This window comes from Rhipicephalus sanguineus, chromosome 5, assembly GCF_013339695.2.
Source record: "Rhipicephalus sanguineus isolate Rsan-2018 chromosome 5, BIME_Rsan_1.4, whole genome shotgun sequence".
Classification (NCBI taxonomy): Eukaryota; Metazoa; Arthropoda; class Arachnida; order Ixodida; family Ixodidae; genus Rhipicephalus; species Rhipicephalus sanguineus.
The window spans coordinates 186,923,223-186,934,429 of NC_051180.1; the positions used below are offsets into that span (position 1 = coordinate 186,923,223).

General features: G+C 49.5%; 1 non-coding gene across 1 annotated transcript; it reads right to left on the reverse strand.

Moving 5' to 3' along the window:
• Nucleotides 1–9,738: 9,738 nt before the first annotated feature.
• Trnar-ccu (transfer RNA arginine (anticodon CCU)) lies at nucleotides 9,739–9,810 on the reverse strand. Its single transcript has one exon. It is a non-coding gene; the product is annotated as a tRNA-Arg (tRNA).
• Nucleotides 9,811–11,207: the final 1,397 nt, after the last annotated feature.

Below are 11,207 nucleotides of genomic sequence, written 5' to 3' on the forward strand. Positions count from 1 at the left end.
ATCAACGGCCTACGCTCTGTTCACCGCTATCAGTATACTGCGTGCCTTGCTTGCAATTTTAATTTCAGTTTGCCGGCCACAAGTTCGGCCAAATAAATAGTTACGTATTTCCGAGTTCTGCTGGAGTCTTCTTCGCCGTCACGACCACGTGACATCTGCTGGAGGTCCTGGATCGTCAATGTTCCGGACGCCCACACGTAGTCGGGATCCAAGTCCAAGTAGTCAAAAGGAACAACCTAAAGACATCCCGGACCGTCGAACTAGCCGCTGGCAGCTAGGACTCAAGGCAGAGTATGGACCCCTTCCGGGCAACGCCTGGCAACCAAACGCTGTGACCTCGACTGCAGCGATGACCGCCCCAGTAGCCCCTACATCGATCCGGCAACATCAGCCCCGGGAGCCACCAACCTTCCACGGGCCATCGCTAGAAGGTCCGGGGAGCTGGCTGGAAAGGTACGACCAGGTCGCCGTTTTCAACAATTGAACAAGTGAAGACAAACTACGGCACGCTTATTTCGCCTTAGAAGACACCGCTCGGACGTTGTTCGAGGACATGGTTCGAGAAGCCACGCTGACGACCTGGGACCTTTCTCGCGCCGCATTTCCGGACACCTTTGGCTGCGTCGTCCGCAAGGAAAGAGCCGAAACCCTGTTGGAGACCCGTGTACAGCTCCCGAACAAAAGCATCGGGATGTGCACTGAAAAAATGACCCGATTCAACGTAAGCAGACCACCGAGACGTTGAGTCCGAGAACCGACGGCGTGTTTTTATGCAGCAGCCAAGAGCAAAGACATAAACAAAAGCACGTCGTCTTCTTTTGTCAGTGTCCCTTTTCACGAGACTGTTGGCGCGCACATCGTATTCGTTCTCTGTCTATTTCGAGCGCGGCATTTGCCTCCCCTTAAAAGAGCATCGCCCCGATGCTATAGCTGAGCCAGTCATTCGCGCATAAAGTCACTTTGTACAAGCGACGGTGCTTCGTAGAGTCACTCGCTGACGTATGGTTTAATGCGCACTACGTGCACAAGTTCAGGTCGGTGCTGGCGACGCCTTGTACAGTTTGGGCTATCCGGGACGACCTCGTAGGTAACGTCACTTAGTCGTCGCAGCACTCGATAAGGTCTGAAGTATCTTCTGAGCAACTTTTCGGATAGTACCCGTCTTCGTACAGGCGTCCACACCCATACCCTGTCCCCGGTTTCGTACGTTACAGGTGTATGACGTAGGTTATAGCATCCTGCGTCGTACTCTTGCTGTTGGTATGTTCGCAGACGTGCGACCTGCCCGGGTGGAAGCCTACAGGTCAGCTGTGTCCGAGCAGCCGGTGCCCTGAAGACCGAGGTGGATCAGCTCCGGCGCGAATTGGAGGGACTCAAAATCATGCTTTTGAAGAACCACGACGCCGCTAAAGACGACGAAGCACCACAGCCGCCTCTTGACCCGCAGCTGCAGGCAATTCATGACTTCTTTTGCAACTTACTCGCTCCACTTGTAGAACGCATCGAGCACTTGGAGTCGAGAACGCATGAGGATTCTGACGCCGCATCATGCACGAGTGCAGAGGAGAGCAATGCGTCGATGAATTTTAAGTGCCGCTCGCGGAATCAACACAGCAAAGCCAGAAGCGATAATACCATATGCATGTCTAACGGTGAAGACGCTCGCGACCGACTTTCAAGTTTCGCGGCGAGTTCCTTACCACATATTGGGAAAGATCTTAACGCCTGGTTTCACCAAGTCGACTATTGGTTCAGAACCTTCAGCGTTCCTAACGAGGTCGCCATACCGTTCATTATTTCGAGCCTCCCAGCTAAAGACTTTACATGGATGCGTCACCACACAAAGGTGGCGGATATCACTACTTGGGCGGATATGAAAGCAGCGTTCCGCCGACGGTATAAAGGGCGAGACAGACGGTCCGATTTTCCATGCGATCCGACGGCCGACACCGCGGTGGGGGAGAGGGAATGGTGGCTGTACGATGCTATGAAAGGTCGCCATTCCGGTTTCCCCTTCGCCGTGTCGGACGTCGAATCGCATGAAAAATCGTACCGTCTGTCTGGCCCTTGACATGGACTGCGATGTCACGGCTAAGCAGCGAATGTTCGGAGCAACGCAACTGCGCCGGAGAGTCCTGTACAGACTTTGCATACCGCAAGTTGGACCTCATGGAACAATGCAATTATCCTGTAATACAACAAGAGAAGTGTCAGGTCATCATGGCTACGTTATCACCTAAAGCAAAGAAACATTTCTTCGACAAGACTTTTAGGCAGCTAGACGACATGATAAGTTCCTTTTTGTGCTTTGACCAGATCAGAAATTCTGAGGAAAGTGTTCAGACTGTGGTTGTGCAAGAATGCGAGAGTACGTCCGGAACGCAGTCCGCCAAACGCCGCGTTGACGCGAAGCGTTCGCCTCGAAAGCTTCTGCGCAATCGTCAGCGCACGGATAGTATAGAGTCCAGCGGTTCCTCAGATGATCAAGCAGCACAAAGAAACGCGCCTAAAAAAGATGACACAAATGGGAAGCCGTCTCCGTTGCGGCATTCGACGCATTCCGGGACGCGTGTTTTTGAAAGATCCCAAGGAAACGCCCCGAAAATTCGTAAACTGTGCTTGAACTGCTCCAGAAGTGGTCATTTTGTCACGCAGTGCCGTCTACCGCTAACTGCAGAATTTTTGAAGTGGCAGGAAGAATTTGAATCTTCCAGTCCAATACAGCGGGGAAACGGACAGCTGGTGACGCCAATACCCGCGAGCAGTCGCCAGTAATTGAGAAGGTGTCGTGTGCCTCAGAAGCGGGTACTTTTTCCGTTCCTGTCACCATCAACGTACAAACACCTAAAGGCATCTTGGACTCTGGAGCTGTCAAAAGTTTGATTACGGCACCACTAGTTGACAAACTCAAACTAAGAATAAGGCCTTTGTCCCTACGTTTGGTAGGAGCTAGCGGCCATCACCTGCAAAATTTGGGTCAAGTCAGAGCTGTGGTAACAGTGGATGACCAAACACTGCACCATGACTTTGTCGTTGTTCCCCGGTTACTTCACGAAGGAGTCCTTCTAGGTGACGACTTCTTGCGGGCCTCAAGAGCCGTCATCGACTGGGGCTCGGAGAGCTTTGCTATGTCTGTTCCTCGAAGGCTACGCAAGGTCTACCTGGTTAGGGAGCAAGCACTGCCAGCTTTATCTCGGAAGTTCGTTCCCGTGACCTGGCATCGTACAACTGAAGACAAGGATCATGTAATGGTCATCACAGGGACAAAGCTCTTGTACGACCGCTATTCAGTAATTGTGGAGCCCATGGTTGCAGACGCATCAGAAAATTCAGTCAAGGTCTTGATGACGAATTGTTCATCTCAAGCCGTCGTGCTTCCACATCAGATGACAATTGGTCCCATAGAAGAAGCAAGCGGAATTGAGGATATTGAGCTCTCTGCAGACGACTGCCAAGAGATCCTCCAAGTTTCATGCCTGCCTTCTCCTAAAGACCTTGATTCATCATCAGCTCGTACAGTCGTCGACCCGCAGCATCGGTCAATCTCAATCGGCGACGTTAGCTTTAACATCGGAACAACGTTATCTTCCAGCGAGCTGCAGGTCATCAAGGATTTGTTGGCGCAACATTCTGCTTGCTTTGCGCAATCAAGTACGGATGTAGGCTCCTGCACAGTTGAACGACATTGCATTCCAACTGGAAACGCAAAGCCAATATCGCAACGTCCTCGCAGATTGTCACCAGCACAGCGTGATCTCGTCAAAAGTATGATCAAGGACCTCATTGATGCCAATATAGTGCGACCTTCTCGGAGTCCTTGGGCGTCACCACTGGTCCTTGTAGCAAAGAAAGACGGGACGACGCGCATGTGCGTCGATTATCGACGTCTCAACGCAGTCACTGAGGACATCGTTTACCCTTTTCCGAGGATTGAAGATGCGCTGCAGGCACTCACTGGAAGCAAGTACTTCTCTGTTATGGACTTGGTGTCTGGATTATATCAGATCGCCATGCATCCAGATGACGTACAGAAGGCTGCCTTCGTTACGCCGTGGGGTCTTTACGAATTCCTTCGGATGCCATTTTTATTTATTTATTTATTTATTTATTTATTTATTTATTTATTTATTTATTTATTTATTTACAAGATACTGCAGGCCCGTCTTGGGCCCTAGCAGGAGGGGCAAAAGTGTACTCGTAAAGGCAATACATAGACACATTTACACACAGTGCATTGAAAGGAAAAACAAAAACAAAAGACAGTGTCTAATTTGTACAGCAAAGCACGCAAGTAATAATACCTTGAACATCTCAAAAAGTATGAGGAAAAGAAAAAAAAAGCAATATTCACACAAAAAGGAACATAATTAAAATAACCTATCATCAATCCTGAAAACTTTCAATTATTTTTATACTTTTGGCAGCGAGTTCCAGTCGTTAATTGTGCGCGGGAAAAATGAGAACTTGAATAGGTTAGTTTTGGTGCTGTATGGGGTTAGTGATTCTTCATGTCGATGCCTTGTAGTTCGCGACGCCAATGATGTCACGTAGGGCTCAGGGGGAAGTAACAATTGACGATTCTTCAAGTGAAACAGAAATTTCATTCTGTCATTTTTTCTTCGTAATTGCAATGATTTTATGCCATAAAGATTCATTAGTTGAGTCGGAGAGTCTGATTGGCGGTATTTAGAATAAATAAATCTGATTTTCGTTGTATCATCTCCAATGCATCGATATTCTTTTTCGTATGAGGGTCCCAGACAATGGATGCGTATTCCAGCTTGGGCCTTATAATGGATGAACATGCGAGTAGTTTGACATCAGGTGGTGTGTGTTTTAACTTATGTCGCAAAAAGCATAGCTTACGGAAGGCGGATGTGCAAATGTTCGAAATATGGGTGTTCCAACTGAGTGTACTAGTTATTGTGACGCCGAGGTATTTGTAGAGAGAGACCTTCGTTAGCTGTTCTGAAGGGAGACTATACGGAAAAGGTAAAATGTTTTTCTTTCTACTCATATTCATGAAAACCGTTTTGTCAGCGTTAAGTTGCATTTCCCACTCTTGACACCACATATGTATGTTTTGCAGGTTAGTATTCAGCAAGGCTTGATCACCCGGACATTTAATTTCATTAAAAAGCAAGCAATCATCTGCGAAAAGTCTAATTTGAACTGGTTCATTAATGACCTGGACGATGTCGTTGATGTATATGAGAAATAAAAGCGGGCCTAGTACGCTTCCTTGCGTCCTTGGCCTTAAAGGTGCCCCATTTACTTGTCAGCGAGCCGTGGATACAATCATTGACGGTATTAAATACGACAATGCCCTTGTCTATATGGATGACTGCGTAGTCTTCAGTCGGACATTTGAAGAACACGTTTCGCACCTTGAAAACATCTTTACAAGGTTCGAAAAAGCATCCTTAAAGTTCAAGCCACAGAAGTGTTTCTTCTTTTGCACTGCCATCAATTATCGTGGGCACGTTGTTACAAAAGATGGTGTATCTCCTGACCCATCGAAACTGGCAGCTGTTCAGATGTTCCGACCTCCTCGAAACGTCCAGGAACTACAGTCATTCATCGGGCTTACATCGTACTTCAGGAAGTTCATCCCGAATTACAGCGTTATCGCCGCACCTCTTCGATCACTCCTAAAGAAGAATTCTACTTATTCTTGGGAAGAGGATCAGCGAGTTGCCTTCGAGACATTAAAGCGCACTTTGTGTCAGCCACCTGTCCTCAAGCTGTTCTCTGAGAAGCCGGAATTTAGTGTCCAAGTGCACACAGACGCCTCTCGGCTCGGCTTGGGAGGTTTGCTGCTGCAAGAGGATGAAGAGCGCCGCTACCGTCCTGTACTATACTTGAGTAGATCGCTCAAAGGCGCAGAGCTGAATTATTCTTCGACGGAACTGGAAGCTCTCGCAGTTAAATGGGCATTAGAAGAGCTGCGACCATACCTGATAGGCCGAAAATTTCAAGTTGTCAGCGACCACCACGCGCTTTGCTGGGTTTTACGCTACAAGGAAGGAAACCAACGTCTGCTTTGTTGGTCGCTGATTTTGCAGGAGTTTGATTTTGACGTCATCTATAAGTCAGGAATCCTGCACAGCGCACCGGATTGTCTTTCCAGGAACCCTCCTATTGCTGCTGACGCAGACCAGATTCTTGCAGTGTCATATCCCTCACTGCGATCCTGTGACAACATGGGTGAGGAACAGCGTCAGGACGCATTTTGCGCTAAAGTTTTGGGTGTACTTAGGGGTGCGCTGGGCACAAAGAAACAACAAAAACGGGCCCAGAAGAAGTTCGTTACGCACAATGAAGTGTTGTATAAAAGAGACCAAGGCCCGGTCTGCAATCGATTTCTCCTCTGCCTTCCTTCCCAGCGGCAAGCTGATGCACTTAGGGAAATGCATGAAGGCCGATACGGTGGCCACATGGGCATCAGGCGAACATTCGATGCCTTAAGGTGCAAGTATTACTGGCCGAAGCTCTATGCGGATGTCAGACGGTACGTGCGTCACTGTGACCTTTGTCAGAGGATGAAGATGTCGACATCGGTGCCTTAAGGTCTACTACAGCCAATAGAAGTCCACAGCCCCTTCCACACAATTGGGATGGACATAATAGGACCCTTCAAGACTTCAAGAGGTTACAAGTACATCATCGTAGCCATTGATTACCTCACAAAGTTCGTTGAGGCAAAACCACTGAGGAACATAGAAGCTGCAACCGTCCAGAAGTTTGTTGAGCGACGGATCATCTTAAAGCACGGATGCCCAGCCACGATTATCACAGACCGCGGCACTCAAATGATGGCGCGCTCTACTGAAGCCTACTTCAAGCATCGGGGCATCAAACATGCTGCCACCACCGCATATCACCCCGCAGCAAACGGCTTGTGTGAAACGGCCAATAAGACAATCAAGCAGATGATAACCTTGACTACCGCCGGGGAGAAAAGTGGGCCGATGTTCTCCCATACGTTGTATTCTGTTACAACACGGGGTACCAAGACACGGTTCGCCAAACTCCATTCTTCTTGGTGTACGGTAGGGATCCGGTGCTGCCGTTAGATGTTGTATACAGCCGCCGAGAGCTTGAAGAGCTCAAAGAAGAATCTTGCTATTTCGCGGTATTGCGCGAACGACTGCAAAAAGCCAGGGAGCTCGCGGCCGCGCACATCCGACTGGCTCAAGATAAACAGAAGGAGCACTTCGACAAGCACCACAAGGACGTTGTGTTTGAAAGAGGGCAACTGGTGCTCCTCAAGGCTCCACCATCGGGTGTGAAATCCACAACGTCGTACACTGGTCCTCACAAGATAGTGAACAGACTGTCTCCCGTGAATTACGAGATCGAACTCGCAGACAACATGGGAAGTGACATAGTGCACGTAGAAAAACTGAGACCCTATCTGAGCCCCATTGCTCACATGGAGCAACCTCATGCTTCGGACTAGTGCGTACATGTGGGCCGTGAAGTGTAAATATTCGTTTGTGTTTGTGTGTACTTTTGCGTGCGTGAAAGTGGAAAGACTTTGATTGACTTTTGTAAATATTTATAAATCGGACTGTTTAGGTTAGTTTAGTTATGTTTCACCAATCTTCTGTTTGTGTTACTTGATGTATTACGTCGGGGCGACTAGTTTCAAAACCCGGGCATGTCACGAGCGATAGCAGACGACGCTCGGTTTGTGTCTCGCGCTTTCGCGCGAAGAAAACGAAGAAGATCGACGCCGAGCTCGCGCGCGCTCGGGCAGCTTCGCAGAATAAAGAAAAGGGCCTAGTAGTCCCTTCCTGGTCTCCAATGTGTTCGGTCGTCTTACGCCGCCTCGGAACCCATAGATTCTGACGGCCACAACGGCACGTCACAGTCACGGAGATCATTCCGGAGGTCACAACGATTGAAAAGGCCCTAGAAATGCTGGCAATACAACCCCCGCATGCCGACTACAAACTACGGGGAAGCACGTGCGCTCGACACCGGCGACCTGCGTGAGACGATCAGAGCGGTCGTGCGTGAAGAGCTGCAAAAGATGTTTTCTGCATTGCAACCCCAGGTGCATTCCATAGCGGACGTCGTTCGCGAGGAACTTCAGCATGCGCTGGGAGTTGCTGTACTGCCGCAACCTGAGCCGGAAGCCATGAGCTATGCTGCCGTTCCACGCCATGCTCTCGCCACTTCGCGCAATCACCAAAGCCTCGCGCCATCGCAGTTCCGTTGCCAAACACCGCCGCCACCTCCGACGCCATCCCACCCGCCTGCAGGCCAACGCTACGCCCCCCGCAAGACCGACGTTTGGCGTCCCCCTGACAACCGACCGCTCTGCTATCACTGCGGGGAAGCCGGCCACACCTACCGCCGCTGCCAGTACCGCCACGTACTACGGGTCTACGTGACTTCGACGTCAACGCACCGCCTCCACAGCGTGGTGAGCTCTCACGCGACATCGCCGACTACTTGGCCACCACTGCGTGGGCACCTCGACGTACGTCGTGTTCGCCGTCACCTGGACACTACTGGTCCCCTCAGCGACGACAGCAGTACAGCGGCCCTAACCGGGGCCGTTCCGCAAGCCCATATCCGGAAACCTAAGGGCAGCAACCGACGGAGGTGCGGTTGCTGTACGACGAACTACCGAAGATCCTCCGCCAGAACACGACGCGAACCAGATAGACTCCTGACGACGAAACCTCGCGCACTGAAGAAGACCTGACGACGCAACGCGTAAGCAACGGAACAAACCGACGCAGCCGTGATCCGACGCCACGACCTAATCGCAGCGCAAGACGACGAACTAGCGACCTCGACGTTCTTATCGACGGCCACAGCGTCACAGCTCTCGTCGATACTGGAGCCGGCTATACCATCATCAGTGGACCATTCGCCGCGAAGTTTAAGAAAGTTAAGACTGCTTGGGAAGGCCCCGAAATCCGTGCCGCTGGAGGCCATCTAATAACGCCGTCTGGAATCTGCACAGCAAGAGTCACCAGTAATAATCTTGCTTGTCCTGCGAGCTTCGTAATCTTGCAACACTGCTCCAGCGCTGTCATACTTGGCATGGACTTTTAGACCATCACGGCGCGGCCATCGACTTAAGAACTAAGTCGATAACTCTATCGTCGGGCAAAACGATAGCGCCGGATACGAATCCAGGTCAACGTGCCCAGAACGTGCTCGAGGATCAAGCCACCATCCCGCCTCGCTCCCGCGTCATAATTCCGGTTGGCTCCGAAAAATCTGAAGACATCGAAGGTGTCATCGAAAGCGATCAGCGTTTGCTGCTAGACCGTCACATTTGCGTCGCAAGAGGCATTGCTCGGTTGCATGAAGGAAAAGGAAGCGTGATGCTAACGAACTTCAGCCAAAAATACGGACACCTGAGCAGGGACAGGACGATTGCATACGTCGAAGAAATCATGGCCGCCAGCGATGCGTTTGCCTTTTCAGATACTGACGAAGCTACAACCACAACCCTAATACCTGAGCCACCCTTCGACGTAAACCCAAGTCTTCCCGCTCGCCAAAACCAACAGCTTCGATGCCTTCTGCTGGAGTACAAGGACCGTTTCTCGTCGTCATCGCGGGTCCGACAAACGCCCCTTGCTAAGCACCACATCATAACAGAATATTAATGAGAACTAACAGACAATAATGCCTAAGAAAGTATAGGGGATGTAATTCGTTGTAATTAGGATAAATTGTGAAGAAAGTAAAGTGGATGGAAAGATAACTTGCCGCCGGCAGGGACCGAACCTGCGACCTTCGAATAAGGCGTCCGATGCTCTAACACTGAGCTACGGCGGCGGTCATCCTCCCGTCCACTTTATGGGGTACATATGTGCATTTAAACCTGGGAGTGTTAGTCAGCGCCAGTCGCAGCCATGGCGGCGAGTGTGGAACACTTTTCTTTTTGCCTGTTGGCGTCACGTAGCACGTGATCTTTTTACGGGCTGGCAGCTGACCAATAATCCCTCGCATACTACCTGAAGGCATCAAGTCTGCCAGAACGAGACCCTCGCTATGAATGAAGGAAAGACGATTACTTTTAAGGGCTCGTTTCTTAGTTAGACACAATATTAATGAGAACTAACAGACAATAATGCCAAAGAAAGTAAAGGGATGTTATTCGTTGTAGTTAGGATAAATTGTGAAGAAAGTAAAGTGGATAAAAAGATAACTTGCCGCCGGCAGGGACCTGCCGGCGGCAAGTTATCTGGCCTAATCTCGCTATTAAGCGAGATTAGGCCGGAATAGTGTGGATTACGTCGGATTAAGATAATCCGGACCAAGATGAATGGCCTTGCGATCAGGTGATTAAACCCGACTAGATTAAATTAATCCGGATTAAGCTAATTCGGAATAATCTAACCTTGAACAAATCAATTTTGAGTATGCTGAGATTGCCTAGCCAGTTGGATGACTGAGTATAGCCACATTAGGCCAATCCAGGTTAAACCGGATTAAGCTAATCCTGCACAAGTCAATTTTGAGTAAGTTGAGATTGCCTAGCCACTTTTATGACTGAGTATGGCTAGATTAAGCCAATCCGAATTAGGCCGGATCAAGCTTTTTCGGACTGACCCGAACAAATCATTGACAAACCTGTGTTCCCGCCAAAACTACGCGAAGCTCAGATATGCCATCGCGAAGCTAACCTCAAGAAGAGAACAGCCATTTGGGCTAGTTGGTATCTTAAAGCAAAAAGGCGCACTGCGGGAACAAGGACATAAGAAGGGAGGAACCGACGACACAATGCGCACTCTCGCAACTGAAGGTTTATTGAAAGAGCACACATAAATACGTTACAAAAAAGGCACGTGGTGCAATTTACCTCGCCGAAACAAAACAAAACAAGATGGATATCCCCTTAACACTTGTCCGAGCACTGCACCACGTGCGGATGCTCACCTTTTTTCGTTGACGCGATGGTTCTATCTAAGCATCGAGATAAAACCACGCGCAAACTAATTGAAGCTTTTCACATAAAGAGATACGGGGATAGATGCTTTAGCCACCCTTCTATCGCCATAACAGAGATAGAGTATTCATATTTGATCAACACACTGCATTAAACTTGTGTGCCCTCCTCTCCCCCTCCCCCCCCCCCACGCAGTTTGAATTTTCTTTTTTCTTTTGTCCAGTTTTCTTCGAACTTCCTTTTTGTATAGACGCATGCGCCTTCATGATCTGTTAAGGGGATA